This window comes from Prionailurus bengalensis, chromosome C2 (assembly GCF_016509475.1).
Source record: "Prionailurus bengalensis isolate Pbe53 chromosome C2, Fcat_Pben_1.1_paternal_pri, whole genome shotgun sequence".
NCBI classification, from domain to species: domain Eukaryota; kingdom Metazoa; phylum Chordata; class Mammalia; order Carnivora; family Felidae; genus Prionailurus; species Prionailurus bengalensis.
Window position 1 is genome coordinate 124,297,964 of NC_057350.1, and position 19,396 is coordinate 124,317,359.

The 19,396-nt window shown below is 45.1% G+C and overlaps 1 protein-coding gene across 1 annotated transcript in view; it reads right to left on the bottom strand.

Annotated features, from left to right (window-relative positions):
- CLSTN2 (calsyntenin 2) overlaps nucleotides 1–19,396 on the bottom strand; it is a 608,534-nt gene that overhangs the window by 573,587 nt on the left and 15,551 nt on the right. The gene's annotated exons all lie outside the window — the stretch shown is intronic.

Consider the following 19,396-nt stretch of genomic DNA (forward strand, 5'->3'; position numbering starts at 1 on the left):
AGTGGTGCATCCCTGGGTAAGCCCAGGTCACAGGGACTTAAACCCCTTACCCTACTTCACAACTCTTCCCTCCTGGGTAACCCCTCTACTTCTTCAAGTCTGAGCTAGCCACACCTCCTCCAGGAAGTCTACACTGCTCTGCACCACCACCCCCAACCTCTCTCCAGCAGACACAGACCTCTCCATGGACAATATCTGCGGCTCATTCCTCTGTGGACCATCAGCCCCAGCCCAGGATCTGGCACGTAGACATACTCAATAAATGATTGTTGAATAAATTTTGTTGAATATACCAGAAATTGTACAACAGCCTCAGGCCCAAATAGATATTTCATTATACAGAGAAGAATTAAAAGATGCCAACTCATCTTTAAAATAATTGACTACTCTTTTATGAGGCCTCTCCTCCCATTTCTCTCCAGCCCTGCAGAGCACTGAAGCTCTTCAATACACTTCATAATCAGAGGTGCTATTTATTCCATAAGCATTTCATTTAACAGCACTAAGATCCCAAATCTTCAGTGGTCATTTCTTTTCTCTGGCATCAGGAAGGACTACTAACAGCTATTCAGCCCTGAGAAAAACAAATGAATACCAAGAAGAAAGCCTGATAACTCTAAGCCATCATCTTCCCTTTGATTGATTTCCTCAAGGCAAAAATCCATCATTAAAGGCAACATCGCCTACCCAAGTGTTTACAAAGACCATCGGCCCTCCATCACGTGGTGCAGAACATCTGACACGGGCAAAGGGCAGGCGGATAATGGGTCTCCTCATTGTTCCTTTAGCTTTTCCGGAAGCTAAATCCTACCATTATGTTTAAGAGCTATTTTTAAAATGTGTGTCCTCTTGTGGCCACTGGCCCATCACGACTTGGAAAAGAAAGAGGCCACTGCTCCCCTTGAAAACAGCAGTGTCAGCACCTAGTCAGCATCTCCCATGTGGGGCTGCAGAAGGAGGCCTCAGGTGGCCTGGCCGCATGCACCCACAGGTGGCCCGGCCCAGGCCGACCATGGCCAACTGCAGCCACGTTCAGAATGCACAACACAAAGTGGTTTAGAGACCACTTGCGGTAGCCGTTGTCATCAGAATGGCCCCCAGAGTTACTGACAGGTCACACCTCTGTCACAAAAGCACATCTTTTTCTTGTTTCCTATCTGAGAACTAGGCTTTCAGCACCTGCTCTGTTTGGGACCTTATGTAGGTGCTGTGGAGGCTACAGCATTGGCTCATACTAATAACAACTCCCATTTACAAGCAGCATATGGAGAGCACAGCCTACCAGGTACTTTTCGCATTCCATCTCACATGGTGCCAGGAATTCTGGGAGAGAGCCATTTTATCTGAGAGGAAACTTTGGCCTACTTACTCAAGCAGGTTAAATCTGTGCCTCTCAAACTGAATCAATCAGAATCAATCAAGAAGCTTTTAATATTCTAATGTCCAGACCACACCCCAGACCAAACTACAGCCAAATCTCTGAGAGGGAGATGCATATCATATTTTTAAGGCCCAGAGGTGATCACAGTAATGGGCTAATGACTGGCTGAAGATCCCATGACTGGTAGTAGGGGAACAGGGTGACTTGACCCCAGATGGCTCTGGCTCCAGAACTGGCATCCCAACCTCTATGCCACTCTACCCAGAGGTTCCTGGCTTCAAGTGTCCACAAACTCTAATAAGAGGAACAAAGCCAATCTACAGTGTCACAGGGCAGAGTCGATCAATGCCATGAAGTGGGTCCAAAGGGCTATAGAGTTCAAGGGAGGAGAGATTCTGGACTTTGGGAAAGTCTCATTTGAAAGGGGCCCAGAGGCACAGATCCATGGTATGGTGGTGGAGGGTGGCTTTTACAGGTGAAGCTTACGACATGCACAAAGCAGGTAGGCCCGAGAGCTGGCAGGACCAAGTGGAGAAAGTCGCTCACTTGGGCTGGGGTTTTGAGGATGCCCAGAGACTAGGAAGAGGCAGTGTAGGAAGACAGGTGGGTGTGGGGAGGAAGTGACAATTTATGTATTTAGCACAGGGAAGCCCCTGAAGATCCTCCGAGTGGCAATGATGTAAGTATGGATATGCTCTAGGAAGAGTCATGTGGCTGTGGCACAGGGGAGGCACTCAAGGACTACTGTAGAACAAGAAAATATTTGAGATGAGGTGGATTGGGTTGGAAGTTCACCTGGGAGGAGGATGGAACCATCCCAAGAATTAATAACTGACCCAGGGTAAGGTAGTAAGACTGGAAGGAGTAAGAGCCATCAGATAGCAGAATGGACGAGACTTGGCAGTGTCTGGCCTTGCTTTTGTCAGCAGCCTTGTCATTTACTAATTAAGTGACCTTGAGCAAGTCACTTAACTCTCCATGCCTTATTATCAGCTCTGATGAATGGGAATAACAAAACCCTCCCTGCCCATCTCACAGGCAGGCTGGGGCCTCAAATGAGAAAATGCGTGTGAAAATGTCCAGAGGGGTAAAAAAGCATTATATACAAAGCCCCACACAATTTCATGTTATTAATACTCTGCATGTTCTCTCTACTTTCCCAAGCTCTTAAACTTGAAGGCTATGCTACCATATGAGAAAAAAAATGTTAACAATGATGTCTTTATGGCTCAAAGTTATGAACAAATTAAAAGAGTTTATGTCTTTTGCTGCTGCTGGAGAACAGACTTACCAACATGAATTTGAATTAAAATGTCAATAATTTTTCATTTGAGTTTCTTAAAATATATTTAATTTCTTTTTACATTTTCCCCTTATTTTATGTGGCAATATATTCTACGTACTGAGTTTCTGGAATACTTCAAGATCCAAACTCACCAGCACACAAAGTTGTAAAAAAAAAAAAAAAAAAAAAAAAAAAAAAAAGTTACCCTCTCTCTTCATCTTAAGAGGAAAGAAATCAGTTATGGGAGTTCTTAGAAGATGGTGGCCATAAGGGTCATAATATTTATACAGAGAGTCTTCTATCTATTGTAGTTCTTGAAACTTAAAACACACAATGAGTCTTCAAAAGAGAACAGATTTGAAGAGTAATTCTCAATTATCCCTGGGATTCCATTAACGAGCATTCCAGAGTTCCAAGGGACCCAGTCCCTGTGGCTCCCATGTGCTAAATTCTCTAAGGGCTTCACAAGTTCAAGAAGGCATACCTGCCATTCAAGTAGAGAGGCCATTTTGGGGTTCTCAAACTATTCTTAACCAAATAACCAATTATTAAGTATTTTTATTACGCCAAATATTTTAATTGTTTGCTGCTACACACACACACATGCACACACATATGTATATATGTAAATGTGTATATATATGTATTTTATGTATATACACACATCCGTATTTTATCTTCATAACAAACCAGAATCATTGTCTGTTACTGCATGCATGTTATCATGAGTAAATCTCCATAAGTGAGATGTGTAAAAACATGGAGTTGGAGTTATGTCATCATTTTTAAATAACAATTTGCCCATAATTTCAAAACCTCTAAAACAATTGGAATATTTTATTCTCAGGAAACTGAGAGTTATTTTTCATGGAAAAAAATAATAAACTGGCACTCCAGTTTTGATAACAAAACAGCCCTTCCTAAAGCAAAGGGGAAGACAGAAAGGCATTCATAGTCTTGGAAACAAAATCATACAGAGAAAGTACAGTTAGGCTCCCAGGGAATATATGGGAGTTTTTTCTATAGTCACCTTGAGCCCCACATGCCAAATCCCCTTGTCTTGTTCCTGAAGGGCAAACATGGACGACGGCCATGACCATTCTCTGGCAGTCCTCCTCGGAAGCCTAGTGTTTTTGAGGTGCAGATGCCAGCACCCACTGCTAGCAACTTCTTATCTGACCTCAATGCCCAGGTCAGGTGGAGGCATCAACAACTGAATTAATCACATCCTAATGAGCACAATTTAAAAGACAAGGTTACCTTGCAAGTTGATGTTGGGCTGATGGTGGAAGAAGGCAGAGAAATGGCAGGAGGCCTTTTACTCACAAGATCTCTCAAAAGTAGCCCTTATCCCACTGCTTCTGAACTGCACCCCATTCATCCATCATCCCTGTGGCTTCCAAGTCAGTCCCTGGCTTCTTCCATCATCAAGGGCAGGTGCTCAGCAGCACTGGTGTGGAGGCCAGCCCCACCAAGGTCTTTTACCAGGGATGGTGGCAATTTTTCATGCAGAGCCTTAATAAGAGGCAGGTTTCCTCCACCCTCAACACTCTGACACACGTCTATGCCCCTACACAGCTTCCTCTCTTGATTTACACTCTGGTTTCCCAGTGGTGACAGCCTAGGATCCCAGCTGCAGGATGAGGTGCTGACCCCTGCCTCACTCTTATTAGGGACCCTGCTTCTCAATCCCCCAGCCTCTGGCTTAGGGCCAGCCACTTCACACAAACAGACCCAAAAATGATTCAGCCACAGCCCTGCTTCTGAGCATCTTCCCTTCTTTCGCTCAGTCTATCAACAAACACATATGTACCTATGAGGATTGCAATGCCTGACTTCAACTATCCCATGCTCTAGTGAGGGAGACAAATTAATATATAAAACATGAGATTTCAGGGTGGTGCATGCTCCAAGGAATAGCACAGTGCTATGCAAGCTCAGAGAGGTGGCTCCAACCCCAACTAGCAGCACCCTGGGAGGGCTTCCTGGAGAGGGGGAAGCCTGGCCTGATGAGTCTGAAAAGATGAATAGGAATTAGCAGGCAATTTGGATGGGAGACAGGGAGGAAAAGAATGGCCATCTCAGGCAGAGGAAACAGAATAAGCAAGAGCAGGAAAAATAGCCATCATGGTGTATGCATGGGAACAACCAACCACCACGGGACCTACTGTTAACTGGGGCTTGATCATAAAGGAGCATAGACACAGGTTAAAGAGATTTGACTTTATCCTTAATACAAGTGGAGTGACTGAAAGGATTTAAGCAAAAGAGTGGCTCAGTGAGATCTGGGATAGAGGATGATGTCTATGGCTGCAAAGCGGATGATGGCATGTAGACTGTGGAAGACCGCAGAAGCTATGAACTGGGTATTGGGCTGATGCCTCACTCCAGGTGGGGTACTGAGACTAGAATTCAGTGTCACCTCCACCCTCAGCTAAGACCTACTTGGATGGCAACACTGGTCTTGCAGAGCCCACGTATTCCTCTGTCATTTATCAGTAAGTCAGAGCCCAGGGCACCTCTTCAACTATCTGGTCCATTTTCTTGGCCCCCATTACTCCAGCACCTTCCTGTCCTCCACAGATCAGTGTCGATGAAGTTCCCACAAATTCCAGGGGTAAACAGACAATGCTACCTCAATGGGACAGTCATCAAAACATTGCCCAACAGGTTGTCAGGGCAGATGATCTTGAGAGAGAGGCATGAGAGAGAAGGGCATGGGATTTATAGGTAGTGTGTGAATGAGCATGCCTCAGAATATGGCTGGGACATACTGGAGCTTCATGAGAATGTAAAAGGATGCAAGAGACTGTTGGAGAACACAGGAGAATATGTGAGGGCTCTGGGCTCCTGCAAGAGAAAGGGACGGGCCCCCAAATGGAAGGAAGCTGGGCTCTGGTGCCTTCTCAAAAGGGCTGTGCCAGACCTGAGGTTGGTACTCTGAGAAAGAAATGGGTTTGCTTCTCTGTCTCTTGATACCATTTAACAGAGGGGGTCCCCCTGCCTCGCATCTAGGTGGACCATGGCCATTTACCTGCCCACCTTCTCCCTTAGTGCTCACCAGAGCAGAGGCTTCAACACCACAACCCAGAAGCCCAAGTTTCAGGCATGGAGGAGGTCTTTCCCACTCCACACCAGGGAGGGCTTAAGAGTAGAGACAGAGAAGACTGGCTCTGCCCCAGAGCTGCAAATGGCTTGCTCAGAAGTCCAAATGCCCCCTTCCTATTTCTCTGCCTCCCTTCCAGGCCACTGCAAAATTTGTGAGAGACAGCATCCAATGCACAAAAGTGGAGAAGTCGGTTCAGACAGTTCTGTTGTCAAAGGATAAATCAATGCCAATCCCTCACCTGTAGAACCATTGCCCACAACCAGGCTTGGGCAAATGATACAGCCTTTCATTAATTCTTTAAATAGCCTTTGAATGGAATTGCAGAAAAGTGTTTTCTTCACCAAGAGATATCACGTAAACTTTCTGGGGACCAAGAGAAGGTGGCACTAAAAATCATGAACACATGAAATGAAATCACTGAAGAAAACTCCCAAAGTATAAGATCTCAATGTGGTGGTGGTGTCTCAAGCCTGTCATCAAGATGGATGGGAGTGCCTGGGAGCGACATCAGATGGTATTTGTCAATTTGTTGTTCTGAAGGACAAAGCAGGTTGTTCCCCAATTGGAGAGAAAGAGGCACCTGCAATGGGCCAAAGACACGTGGTTGGGAGATGCAAATACACCTCCTGGAAGGCAGTTTACAGCACTGGCAAAATACATTTCACTTTTCTCAGACTAAAAATGAAGAAAGAGTCATCACAGGAAAGGTTTGGGGCTATATTGCTGGCAGGTTCTGGGAAGACACTGGACTCAGCCCTTCAGGGCATGAGCCTGACTCACTCCCTATTCAGAAGGCAGCTCAGACCCCAACTGCAGATTCCATCCAACTCCAAGCCTCCACTGGCTCCTCCTGGATGGCCTGACCGCATACTGGCTGGTATAGAAGCACATTCAGCCCTGAACACTCTCTCCGCTCCTCCTCTAGTTCACATCGTGACAACAAACTCCAGTGTTACCCCCACTAGAAGCATTGTCTGGTTCTCAGGTTGGATTAGAACATGTGCTGGCCACATATCCCACACCTACCTTATCCCACCACACACTCCCTTAGATGCAATGAGCTCTTTACATGTCTTGCATAACACCTGCCCTGATCTCCAGCATGGCCAAGTCTGGATTATATTATAATTGTTATCCCCCTAGACTAGGAGACCCTTGCAAGCACTTTCTGCAGGGTTCTAGCCCTGACACAGAGGACACTGTCAGCACCAGACAATCACTCATGTGAGCTGAGGGAGAACAGCGACATGAGGGCCATCATTCCCAAACTGCAAGCTGATGCAGCATGGGGAGCCCCAGCAAATTCACAGAGTTGCCACTGGAAATTTTAGATTTTCAAGGGAAATATGGTAACATCTGTCAGACACCATGCAAACGACTGGTTCCAGGTAGTTCAGTTTCAACATTAGATTGCCGCATTCTTTCCATGATGCCACATCTTGGTGACCCTTGGATTTCAGGGTTGCTATGATAAAAGGCAAGTACTCTGTGAAAACCAGTGTGGAACAAGACATGAGTATGGCAATGTCCACTGTGACCCATTGTCTGGGACGCTGTTCAGTGTCCTATACGTACAAGTTGTTAGAACATAAATACATATCAAATGTTGAGGACTGATCTATTTAATAAACACAACCATTGGGTATTTTTTTTTTTTTGCCTAGGGATACTGTAAAAAATTTACCAAGACCCAAAGGATGCAGTGAGCTGAGAAAGTGGGGGAATCTGTGCCCTGAGGTTAGTGTAGAGAGTACAGGAGACAGCTCCCAGGCCTATACTGGTGTTGGTATGCACACCAGCCTTCAAGGCTATTCACTCCTGTGTCTGCTGAGTGCCAGACCCTGTGCTCAGCACTGGGCCATGCAGATGGGCTTCTCAGGGGTGAGGCCCTGCTCCAGCACCCTTCCCAGTACTGTGTAAGACACTGCCTAGGAACATTTCTTCGTCAAGCTAAGAGATACAAAGACCACGGCCACTGTCCTTCCCACAGGCCAGAACATGAAGCCAGGAAGCAAAGGCCTTCTGGTTAGGGTTGCAGTTCCCAAACAAAGAAACAAACATAAAACAGTTCACAGAACTCACAAAAAAGAGCTTATCAGATACATCAGAGACTCGTCTCTAGGATCAGTGTGTTGAGTGACTCCGAGAAGACACAAAAAAGAATAAAGAAAGACTGGCACAGGAACAATACCATTCTCTGTCTTCCTGGCTCCTAAATAACCCCAGAGATGCTGGGATGCAGGGCCCCAGTATAGGCCATGTGGGAGCCGGATACTTTCTGGCTACTTCAGTGGCCAGATGGAGCGGTCCCAGCTCACATCCTACCACAGAATGTGCTCCCAGGAGGAAGAGCAAAAAAAGGAGGTAAAGGCCCTTTCAGCCATGGCACGTTCCTCTGCAAAGCACAGGGGTTCATGTTCCCAGGACCAATGGAAAAAGACCAATGTTCTCACACCACTTAGAGGACAAAAATGATCTCACCCTTTTTCTTGCCATTTCAAGGCCTACCCCGGTCCTTCAAAGAGGGTGTGTACTCTGTCAGCTCACTCCCTATTAGCTGGGACATTGGGCAGATTTCCCAAGCCCTCTGAGTCTCATTACCTCATCAGAAAAATGGAGATGATAATCTAGTCCACGTGTTTATTATGACCATGCAATGTTATGGTGTACAGAAAGTTTCCTGAAGAAGAAATGCAGTTCCCTTCCTCTGCTACTGTTCCCTGAACCACACAATCTAAGGTTCTGTGTTGTAGCTTGTATTGCTTCAGGAGCCCTTCTCCAAGTGCCCAAGGGAGGTAGGTTTGATCACTCCCTCCTCTGATGGCTGATGATGCTTAGTTTTTCCCTTATGAGGGAAGGTCTAGGTCACTTCATCACAAAGTACTGTAAAGAGAAAGAAAGTTGAACCCAAGTAGAATACCTCAATCAGAGACCAGAGGACTTGAGTCTGTTCTTCTGAGGAAAATGGGGAGGGGTCTAGAGGTATCATGAGCAGGGCCAGGGCTACAGACCCACTGTGGGGAGCACTAGGTTGTAGAAAGTGTGCACAGACCATTGCCCTTGGTCACTGTCTGCTGAACACCTAAAAGTGGGGCAGGAAAGGGGTCTCTGTGCCCCTCCTCACTTTCACTCCTCCCTCACCTCATCTTTGATCAGGGAACCAGTGCACTGTCCAATAAGCTAGCTAAAATCATTTAAAAATAATAATTATTATCATTATAATGCATTTATGTTTTATCCTAAGAGGTAATTACTACTAACAAAAGATGCTAGTTCGTTAAACATACAAGTACTATATGACTCATCCATTCCATTCCTAGGTATTTTCCCAAGAGAAATTAAAGCGTATGTTCACTAAAGGCTTGTAAATGAATGTTCATAGCAGCTTTATTTGCAAACAACCCAGATGTCCATCAGCTGAATGGATAAACTAATTGTGGCTCATCCACACAAAGGAATACTACTCAGTAATAAAAAGGAATGAATGATTAATATATGCTATGACAGATGAATCTGAGTTATGCTGAGTAAAGCAGCCAGACAAAAAGAAGAATACATATAGTATAATGCTATTTATATATATTCTAGAAAATATCAATGAACCTGCAGTGACAGAAAGCAGAACACTGGTTTTCTACAGGGAGGGAGTACAAAGAGGCACAAGGAAAAGTTGGGAGGTGACAGATTTGCTCATTATCTTTGTGGTGACACTGGCTTCATGGTATATATATATGTATCGTGATTTATCAAATTGTATACTAGAAATATGTGAAGCTTATTATATATCAATTATACCTGTTAAAAAATGATAAGAGAAGATAGAGAAATAGAGAGATACATAGGAATATAAACCAACAGATCCTTTTTGGAGAGCAGTTTGGCAAAACATATTTGGAACCTTAAAAGTCCTTATCCTTTGAAACCTCTTCTAGAACTGTATCCTGTATCCCAAGACATAAAAAGCACAAAGTTTTCACTGCAAGATTATTTATAACAAAATAAAATGGAAACCACTAATATATCTGACAAAATGATTGCTCAAATAAATTAGTGTATACTCACATGTTGAAATATTTTGTAGCCATTAAAGGCAATGCATATAAGGACTATAACTTGGAAAAATACTTATGTGATAATGTTAAGTGAAAAAAAGCAAGATATAAATTGTATATATGGTAGGAACTAAATTATGTAAAAATATGCATAGAAAAATCTCTGAAATATTTTTAGGATTATCTCTGAGTGATGGGGGATATGGGTAATTTTTAATCTTTTCATGCAAATTTTTAACCATTGTTACTATGTTTTCATATATTTCCTTAAGTTTCTACAAGGAGAATGTATTTTTTAAATTACAAAATAAATATAATAAACAATATTCGAAGAAACCCTCTAGTCTTTCTTGTTCCGTATAAAAGCAAACCCTGCTGTAGGGATAAGAACCAGATTGCATTTCTCTAATCCTTGCATCTGTGAAAATGTAGAAATGTCTTCACTGCAAGTTACCACTCTGTAACTTGAATCCATTTCCCTTTCTCTACTTTTAGACCACCTAGAGAACCAACTGGTGCACACCATATGTTGTCACCTAATTTTACTCTACAATTTGTTGAAACTCCATTTCTATCCATATTTTGAGTGTAAGCCCCTTGAAAGGCAGAGGTGGGATCTTTTCCTGCATTTACACCTCCCATCACCCCCACCCCACAATGCCATAATATCTAGGAAAGAGGTAAGAACACGCACACATGCTCGCTCACACAATGATGACACAAATGAATAATTCTGTATTCTTATACACAGTCAGCTTTTCAGAGTCATCTCCTATTTTAATCAAAACCATAACAAAACAAGAACCCTGGGAGGTGGGCGGTAGGGTTGATGGGACTTTTGCTGCATGCATAAAGGGGAAAATGAGGCAAAAGTGCTAATTGGCTGAAACTGATTTCAGAAGTCTTTCCCTGACTTTCCTATATGAACAAGAGACAGAAGTACTGGGACCATGGAGTCATGGTCACTCACTAGCCTGTGAGCTTCAGCTATGTCCTGCTCATCTCTGTATCTCCACTGCCCAACCCAAGCAGGCATTTGGCAAATTCTTGTTATTTCTAGAAGAACAGGTTAGCAATTAGGTGAAGGTATGGCTATGCATCTGAATCTGTTTTCTCGAACTGTAACACATATCGAAGAGAATCTTCAGTTTTTCATGACCTATTGCATAATTTCCCAAAGATTAATAATTTCCCTCTAAACTATAATTTGTTTCATGAGTCTTTGCAGCCGCCCAAAATGATTGACATATTCAAAAGATCCACCCCCTTACCATAAGAATCCCCTGGCTGCATTGCCAGCCCCAAGGTGCAAAGCTGAATCATCCCCAGACTTCTTACATGGTCATGAATGCATAGCCCATAAGCAAATATATGATTGCACACTCAAAACAGCTAAAGTGATGACAGACACAAAAGGAAAAGAAAAGCAAAACAACAAGAGAATCAGCTCCTTAGTGACTCAAGCCCAGGGTTAGGTCTGGGAGAATAGGCATGGCCACATCCTCCAGGATCAAGTCCAAGAAGACTCTACCTCTGGGATTCTCCTAAGTAATGGGGAACTCCTAAAGTTTCTTGGTTAGGGGCTGATATGCTCAGTTCTGGTGAAGAATGCTTGGAAGGGAGAGACTGAAAAGGCAGCAAGGAGGCATCTCAAAAGGGGCCTGGACAAGGCTGAGACAGAAGATGGGATGTAAGGATGGCAATAGTACAGTGGTATGTGGAGCAGGTGTTTACCAGCTCATAAGAACTGACTGGGCACATCCCTTCCCAAGTGCATGTTCAGTGATGTCACACTGGTATCTCAAAATCACAGCCATGATGGGAGTATCTGCCACTAAAAAAACTGGTAAGTGCCATGAATCAGAGAGAACTGATTGTTAAATATTTATACACAGCATTGGGTATACAGTTTGGAAACCAGCTGGATTGGGGAGGTAGAGAGAAGAGTCTTACAGGATCTCTGATGTTTCTAGTCTGGATCTCAGGATGGATGAGGTTCCATTCCTTGAGATACTGAATGCAGGAGAATGAGCTGGTATACACTCAGGAATGGAGAAAGAGAGTTCATCCAAGAACATTTTGAATTTTGGAGATCTGTAAGACAATCCAAGGATAGTGGAATTCTGTGTCTGAAGCTTGGAATAGAGTTCCATGTTGCAGAAAGGTTGGATTTAAAGCTGTGGGTGTGGGCAGGTGGAGTGAAAAAAAGGGCAGAGGAATCCTGGGAATCTGTAAAACCCAACATTTAAGGGAGTTGCATAAGAGGTGTCTGGGCAAAGGAGATTAAGGAAATTTAAGAAGCAAAGGGGAAGAAGGGGAGACACCCCAGGAAACAGGTAAAAGGGAAATTCAACAAAAGGGGATAGCTACACTGTCAAGTGCCACAGACCTCAAAGAATCTTCTGAGATTGGCATCAAAGGGACCGTTGGTAACCTCAACATAACCAGATTCAGTAGAATATAAGGATCTGGGGAAGAGAAGTAATGGTTCTTCAGTGTTTAATCTTGTGATGATATGTCAATGTATTAGTCAGGATCTAACAAGGAAAACAGTAACTGCTGTAGGTGTTTCAAAGAAAGGAAGTTTAATGCAAAGAATTGGTTACCCAAGTAATGGAGTATAGGGAAGTTAAACAGCAAATGGCAAGGCAGGAAGCCACTACCATCCAGGGCTGGAGGGACAAGTGGGGAAGGAAGGCTCAACAGAGCCCAACCTGAAAGCCTGCCAGGCCTCCCCTGCGGGAGGGGAATTAGCAAGGGCAGATATATGGCAGCAATGAGATCACCCCAGGCAGAGGAAGAGAGGGGGGAATACCTTGGCTTCTCCCTTTTCCACTCTCCCCAGTCTTCCACCAGTACCCCCCACTGGTTGTACCTAACCAGAAGCCATTGGCAAGGCAGCTGGCGAACACAGTTCCCTGCCATACAAAGTGAAGCAACAGAAAAGCAGGAACAGATCTGACAACAAACAGGCAGATGAATGATGCTACCTGCCATTTATCACATTTCATGACATTTATGACATTATTATAAGACTCATCCTGATTCTAGAGACATTAACATTTGAAAGAAAAATTGTCTTAGAATTGATGAATATGGTATACCTATGGAGACATGACACACAATGCTTCACAGAGTACCTCCTTTCCCAGACATGCTGGGTTTTCTTTGCACGAGACTGTTGTCCAATCTCGACTCTACAGAGATACACATCAATCCCTTGGAAGGGGCATGGACTGCCAGGTGTATTTGTGCAGAGGTTCCTAATGCATCTTCCTCCCCCAGGGCTTATTGCCTCAGCCCACCAAGTACATCTTGGCCAGCAGCATCTTCCAGGTTCATCATGCCTCCCTGGGCAAAAATCAAATTTATTATTTTATTCATTTTCCCCCAACACATGCTACAATGCATTTCTGTCTTTTGTACAGAAATGCATGCTGTGCCAAATGACAAAAGTTACTACTGAGGCAGAGGAAAGAGAAATATGAACAGCAGAAAGATAAAGCTCAGAAAAAAAAGAGCATGCATCACTCACTCCCATACCTCTTGGACAAGTGCTGGAGGTGGGGCACCTACACCATGTGACCAGCAAGCCCTCCCCAAAGTGGGTCAGCTGTATTCTTGGCCTCATTGACAGTATCACACCCCCAATATCCTAGAAGACATTACCATGGGGTAAGGGTTCTGGTGGCCATAATCTGTCCCAGGACAACAATGTATACAATCAGCCAGGAACAGTATGTGCTCTGGCCAACTTTCTGAGTTAGAGTTGGTCCCAGGTTCCCTTTGGGAAGGAGACCAAGCAGCCTTGGTACCCTCACTAGGCCCTGTCTCTGTATGGCCCTGGCCTCATCTGCAGAGTGGATCAACATCAAACACACAGGGTCCCCCACTGATGGGAAGTAACTCACAGGCAGTAACTCAGCAGGAAAAAAGAACCAGAAAAACAAGGGAAAGTGCTTGCCTTTGATGAGTCTGACACATGAGCTTCTGTGGTATTCCTGAGACCATTTGTGCCTGAGAACGTTTCCTATGCTAGCCCAGCCCCGCTAGCTCAGGACCCTAGAGCCCAACATTAGAAAGGGGGTGCTGTTCTTCCCAGGCCTCATATGGAAGCCTGTGGCAAACAGGCCGGTATTAGCATGTACCCTACACAGCACATGCTCTCTCCTGACTTTGGGACTTTCACTGACACCATTTCCTTTCTCCAGAACCCTCAGAGTCCCACATACTCCAAGACATCTGTTTGAATCAACATCCATTCAACCCTTTGTGCCCTCACCCAGTTGACAACTGGTTACCAGGCTGGGAAACATCGATGAATTCAGACATGAGCTCTGCCTCTTTACAGACCTCACCACTATCTGGTAGGCAAACTCAGTTTTTCAAATTAAAAAAAAAAAAAAAAAAAGGATTGCCTGAAGTCTTTTTGAGGTACATACAGGTTAGAGTGAGGGCAGGCACAATTGTGGGAGGAGAAAGGTAAAGCTTCACAGAAAAATCCCAGATGAGCAGAAGAGGAGACTTGATCTCTCTCCACCAGTGCAGATCTGGGATGGAGGTTGTGGGTAGGGAGCAGAGGAGGACACCCAGTCCTACAGCCAGAGGAGGTGGGGCTGACCTTGAGGGCAAAACAACTGTCTGCCCCAGCTCTAAGAGTCAGCTGTGGCTGGCAGTCATCCCCCTACTCCCGCTCAGAGCAGGCATCCTCTCCCTCCTCACCTTTCCTCAACTCTACCAGCACTGACACTCCAGCCTCACTTAATGCTTGTGTTGCCCCCCTGTCCAGAATCACCATTTAATATTTTAATCTGTCAGCTCATTAGTTTCCTCACTAAAATATACGTCTTCTTGAGGGCAGAGAGTTGTCTTTCCAATCATTCCGGTAGCCTCCTGTGCTCTAGGCAGCCTGCCAAACCCAGGAAGAGGAAGTGGGGGTGAGGAGTCAAAGAGGAAGGATCCAGCCTTGGTGAAGTTCAATTTGGGGAGAGCAAGAGTCTAGTCTGAGAAGTTCCTCAGGCAAAGGGACACTTATCAGCAAATATAAATTATGTGGTCTTTTTTTTTTAATTAAGATTTTTAGTTTTTCAGGGAATGCTATTACTGGTGAATGACAATCAGCATTGTGCTCAGGTTTTTGTCATGCAAATTCCACATTTATCCAGCAGCTTTAACCTGTCAGAGCCATTCAGGATATTCTTTAGAGGGTTTCATTCTGTTTGCTTCCTGGTTATTGCTTTTAACCTGAAAACAGGGGAAAAAAGAGAGCCCATTCCAAATAGGACATCCCTTTAGTAGACCTTCTGTGTTTCAATTTCAAAACCCATACTTCAACAATAAACTAGAACAAAATTTCCTTTGGAGACTAGGATATAAGCAACAATGCCTTCTCTGCTCTCAACCCACCCGAGCCCAGCTTGTGTGGCTAACAAGACCATCATTTCGCTGGGCCCCTGAAAAGAGATGGTGGCTTCTTTGCCAAGCCCCAGTGTTATTTTCTGAGGGCCTCCCATGTGCACAGGAGGGGAATAGAAGAGGAAAAGACATACTCTTGCCCTCAGTGAGTACAGAAGAGGAGTCAGGGAAAATGATTAATGCACAGTAGAGAATAAAATAGGAAAATATGTCATCCAGTGGGATGCTGCATACCACAGCGATGTTAAGGGCACGGGCTCTGAAGTCAGACAGATCTGGCTTCAAGTCCCAAGGCCAGTGCTGACAGACTTACTAAAGCTTAGAGACTCAGCTTCTTCCTACAAAATGGGGAAGTTATGAGAGGCACATCACAGGGCTCCTGTGAGGGTGATGTGAGCTGATGTGTATAAAGTCTCTAGGACAAGGACAACTAACCCCCAAGTCTTACCACTGTTACCACACCCCCCTTTGGCCTTCAGGTCCAACCTCCTACAGGGACCTATCTGTCCTCCAGAGGACATGCTGCCAGGCATGCTGCACCTGCCCTCACCCCCACACAGGGTGCCTAGGAAACAGGCATCCCCCATCCTTTCCTGTTTGGGCCATGGGAAAGCCATGACCGCTCTGGCGAAGGCCAAAGTCAGAGACAAACAGAACCAGGGAAGAATCATCTAGTGAGAGTCACCCTTGAGGTGAGAAGGACCTGTTCCTAGATGACTCAGGAGAGGGGTCCAGCTGGGTCCATGAGAGCCATGCAGCTTCTACTCTGTGCACTGGAGCCCTGAGCTACCAGGTGAGAAGTATGACCATCCCAAGGTCTTCACGCAGGCAGGAAGCCGAACCACAGTGGAGGCTGTGTTCAGGCTCTGGTCAGTAGCCCCAGCTGAGCTCAGACCTTGAGCCTTACCTGCCCAGGCACACGAATAAAGAAACCTCCAGGTGATCCCAACCAATTCCCAGTCATTCAAGACCACCGACATCAGGGAACAGGGGCAGGCTATCCTCCCTCCCTCCCCTTTATCTAAATTTCTGAGCCAGGGGATCTATGAGCATAATAAAATGATTGCCTTGTATCAGTAAGCTGTGAGGTAGTTTGCTGGGCAGCAGAAGATAACCAGAACACCAGACTCTTGTATACCAAATGTTTTATGTCCTTGGGCGCACTTTATAACAGCATCTTGAGATAGGACTTAATATACCCATTTTAGAGATGAGAAATCTGATTCTCAGAGAAGTTAAGCAACTCTTTCAAGATCACATAGATTCTAAGTGGCGTAATCAGGACCAATACACCAATCCATACACCAGGATCCATATGCTATTTATACACCACACATCAGTCAGCCACTCAGAATTAAGAGAACTTTTTAAATAAATCAGATGTTGTGTTCAGCACCTGAAATGGCCTATTTACATACATTTTATATGCTGATAACACTCACCACTGAAATAAAGTCATTCTATTGTCAAAAAAATTAAAAAATGCTAAATCCCATGCACTTGAGCCAGGCCATGTGACCGAAGCTAAGCTGAGGGACTAATTCACATCAAACCGCTCAGCTGACAATGGCTTAGCACATTAACTCTCTCAGAGAAAGGGCAGAATTTGTATCAGTCAGGTTTTGCAGGGCCTCACCTGAAGTAACAGAATGACAGCAGGAATTCAGACCAGTGGGCAAGCGAGGTGAGTGTAGGGGGGGAGGTTTTTCACTTCTGCCAGCTGTTCCACATCAGTGAAGGAAGTGCCACAGACAGAGGTACCTGCTTTGCAAATTCACTTATAGGTGCTCTGGGAGAATGCTGAAAATAGACACTCGAGAAATCTGGCTGCGAGCAGAGACCAGATGTTCCCCCAGACACGTGAATGATTGTGTGCTGCAGGCACTCAGCCTAATTCAACTCCTGTCACCTCAAGAGGGCAGGGATGTACCTTTGCCCAGATCTTGGGGAAGGAGCTGGGGGCCACCCTGCCCTCAAGGAGCCTTGAGAGTCCTGGGCCCAGAATAAAAGCTGCCACCACTGCCGGGCCCAGTGCCTGCCCCAGCTGTAGAGCACTGCACGGGGCATTTGTTGCAGGAAGACCGTTCACTGAAGGGAGACACAAGGTGGGAGTGAGCAGCATCCTCCAAATGTCCCTCGAGAACACAGACCTGCCAAGCAAGTCTGCCTGGATGTGCCAAGGACCACCCCCCCCCCTCAGGCATTCAGATCCTGAAATCTAAGACTTACCCCCGGGGATGGTGTAGAGGAAGAGTCCAGAAAGAGCACAGCACACATCCCCTACAAAATACCTTCTCTTGTTCACTCCTGCTTTCAGTTTGAGGTCCCTCAGAAGCAGGCCCTGCCTGAGTCCAGGATTTTGGGTGCAGGTGGTTTATCTGGGAGGTGATGTCAGGAAAGACCAGTAGGGGAGAGGAGCAGTGACTCAGGAACAAAGGATGGAAGAAAGTCACCACCATGGGCAAGTGGAGCCCAGGCTTCAGGGACCTGAGGGAACTGTGTGAAAGGCTGCAGATGTTCTCTCACCAGTGGGGTGAGGGTGCCAGGGTACTGGTCCACCAACTCCCATCAGTCATTGGTGGAGGACCATTCCTGTGGGTGTTAATTCCTGGTCTTCGGACCTGGCACACATACAGAAAGAGAAGGGTCTCGTAGCCAGAAAAAGCCATAGGCAAAGGTCCACTGGTGCTGGAAGTAGGGACTGAAAGCATGAAAATGGCAGGAGCAGAGGGAATGTGGGCAGGGCACTGATGGTGTCTATCACAATCCTCCACGGCCACATAAATCCCCTTCCCCCACACATCCCCGGCTACTGTTCAGTCTCTCTATCCAACCTGCATCTTATTGAGTCTGATGACAACACATGCTAAAGAGGGGGGTCAAGGCCTGCCATAACCTCCAGCCTGGAGTGCCATCCCCTCAGGGGAGGGAGCGCCTAATTCCAAGCCAATGGTTGTAGGTTCACCTAACTCAATAGCTGTTCTATTCCTCTAGTCCTGCTGAATGGGGTAGATAGGGAAAAGAGCTGGCCCTTCTTCATCCTGGGCTGGTCATCACAGGCATGGTTTTGGAACCACCCGCCGGTGCATAGAGGTCTGCTTCTGAGCCTTCTGGCAAAGAAAAAAAAATTACAGTACTCCACAAAACCCCTGCATCCTAGGACTGCCTAAGGGTAACCCCTGACCTTAACTGCTGCCAAAGACTACAACTCCTGGAACCTGATATAATCCTTTTAGGGCACTTTTTTAACTTGGAGAGTGAGATGATGCTGAAATGGGAAACAAGTAAGCAGAGAAAGTCTGAACTCATCCTGAAATGCCAAAGAGATAACAGAACACCATGCCCTAGACACTTGTTTTAATCCCCAAGTTTCCTGTTAGAAATACTTTTGTCTAGCTGTCAGAGGTATTTTATACAACCTCAGGCTTTTACTGCCATGATTTTACCTTTCCCAAGTTCAACCATTTCAGGCAAATCAGGATGCAAATTCCCCCATGAAGTTAGAAAAGATGCCACTTTCAAGAAAATCCCCAAGGAACCAATGTGTGGTGGGGGTGGGGTAGAACCAAAGCCGCCTCAGAGAAGGAAGCATTTTAGTAAGTTAAGTTAGAAGAGTGGGCGTGAGAACTCTCCCTCCCACCCAGGCTCTTTATTCCACACAAGCTGGGTCTGTGCGGGAACTTGCTGGGAAGCTGCTTTTAAATTCACAGCTTATAGTCCATTATAATTGAAAATATGGTGACGCATAAGAGATGATGTTGATTTTAGAATCAGAATGTCAACCAGGTCTTCTCATTTCAGAAATACATACATCCCTTAGTGCCCTGAAGTTACTGTTGGGCTGAAATTTTTATAAACTCCACTCCAAGTCAAATATTACAGAACTACCAAATGTCACTGAACTACTTATTAAGGGAATATACCACTTCCTATGAAATCTAACTATTAAAATGCATTTTCATCTCAAAGTTACAGAAACTCTCTTTGGCAATTCAGCCTCTCTCTTAGTAACACCTCAAGCTTATGTGAAGGGAGGGTGAAAAATAAGACACTTAGGGATTAAAAACAACACAATAAAGAACGCTCATCCTCTACATTATCAATGAGAACACTAAGGAAGAATTTTCCATCCAAGAACACGGGGTTTTAACTCT